Source organism: Penaeus monodon, chromosome 23 (assembly GCF_015228065.2).
Source record: "Penaeus monodon isolate SGIC_2016 chromosome 23, NSTDA_Pmon_1, whole genome shotgun sequence".
In the NCBI taxonomy this organism is placed as follows: domain Eukaryota; kingdom Metazoa; phylum Arthropoda; class Malacostraca; order Decapoda; family Penaeidae; genus Penaeus; species Penaeus monodon.
The window spans coordinates 21,530,419-21,532,393 of record NC_051408.1 but is presented as its reverse complement, the minus strand read 5'-3'; the positions used below and the strand labels follow the sequence as shown (position 1 = coordinate 21,532,393).

At 34.8% G+C, this 1,975-nt stretch overlaps 1 pseudogene; it reads right to left on the bottom strand.

The window, feature by feature from the left end:
* The window catches only part of LOC119588183, a 15,365-nt pseudogene extending 14,081 nt beyond the window's left edge, over positions 1-1,284 (bottom strand).
* Between the last annotated feature and the right edge of the window lie 691 nt (positions 1,285-1,975).

Genomic DNA, 1,975 nt, shown 5'->3' with positions numbered 1-1,975 from the left:
CATGAAGCTAAAACCTCAAACCCCCACATCTTCTGGTAAGAGAAATTTGCCGCCCCCATAGAAATTTTTTCAATAAGGAACCAAACCCAGTCTTACCAAAAAAATAGCGGGGATTGTACTTTTTCCGGAGCGCCGGAATGGGAGCCCCGGCGTCGTTGCATAAAATTCTATTAGGGAAAATTAACTTTAATTTAAGAGCGATTGGGTTTGTTTTTAAAAGAATAGTTGAATGTGCTGAATTTTTCTATAACAAATAGTCAAACAAATTTTTAGACACATTTACTAAGTAAAAAAAAATCAGTAATTTCAAATCCCAAAAATTTGAACAAAGAACCTTCAACTCCCAATTCACGATACAAAATCAAAGGGAAAATTTTTCAGTGTTCCTTTTGTGGTCGACCCAAATTTAATTTAAAAAGCGCCCCCAAAATTGATTTCATGTCAAAAGAAGAACTCTTTTAAGATAAAGAAAAACCCAAAACCCCAAGCTATCAGATGAATACTAAAAAAATAGAATAAAAATAATAATTCTTAAAAACGATATATGAAAGGGAAAAGGTCAAATCAACCCGTTGTTATTGTCTAAGTTGACAAGAAATGGCCAAAATTTTCCCTCCCCTGAAGCACGGGATTAACCGGGCCAGCAAGAGCAGCAAACGGATTCTCCAAGCAGGGGGACACCCCCCGCTCAATGAAACCTTTCCTCCTCCTATTTTTAGTGGAAAATCTGTGCATTAAGTAGGGTTTGGCAAAAGGAAAAAGGCCTACGAAAGTAGGCACACATGATTTTTTTAGGTTGCCTACTTTCGTTCATGTTTGTAAACAGATAGTAAATGGAAACTAGTATGATAATTATTGAAAAAATTGTGACAGTAATCAACTACACACGGGGTAAAGGGAAAAGCAAAATCTTTACGTTTCCCCTTCCAAAAAAACAGGGGGTTGACCCTGAGGGGGGGCGCCCCCCGAGAGCGACTTCCCGGCTCCCCCGTAAGGGTCTCTACTATTTCCTTCCCCGGGGCTCAAAACGAGGCGACTTCACGTAAGTGCTTTTCCTTATGAAATGGTTCATTCAGAGGGGTTTGGAATACGTTATTGATTTTTAAAAGGTAAGGGAAAACCCCACTTACAACACTAGCACCCTCCTTCAAGGGGGCCCGATGAAAAAACCATACCCGGGGCAGCTTGGGGGAAAGGGACTTCCGCAGGGTTCCAACTCGGCCCTTCTCCCGTGAACCGGGGGACCTGGTCCACTCGAGCTGCAGAGGAAGCCTCTACGAGCATCCCTTCATAGGCCCACACCCCTTTAGCGGATTTCCCGCCAAGGGGGATTTAGTAAGAAAATCCTGTAGGCATTTTTAAAAAGGGGGCCCTTTTCACCCCCTTTAAAAAATTCAAAGGCGGAGAAAAACATCACCAGCCAAAAATATATAGTCGGTTTTGGAAACTATTTTATCAAAGCATAAGATTATATAATGAAAAAAGTGCCAAGGAGATATGGGGAAATTTTAGTCCTTCCCTTTCTAGTTCGCTTCTGCATCGCTTCAACACATACAGGAAATAAAGAAGAAATTAACGGTTGTGGGTGTTGTTGGGGATCAAAATTTTATATATATATATATATATAAATTTTATATTATAAAAATAATTATAATAATACTAAAACAAATTTAATAACAATTTGATATTTTTAATATAAATATATTTTATTAATTAAAATATTATTATTAAAATACATTTAAATATTTCATATTTGAAAATGTATAATATATATAAATATTATATAATTAAAATTTTATATATAATATATGCATATATTTTCATATAAGATATATAATTTAAAATTAATAAATAATAAAAATATGCAATACATATTTTTATGAAATACACACACACACACACATTTTATTATATAATATATAAATATATTATATAATATATATTATATAATATATATTATATAAAAAAACAAAAC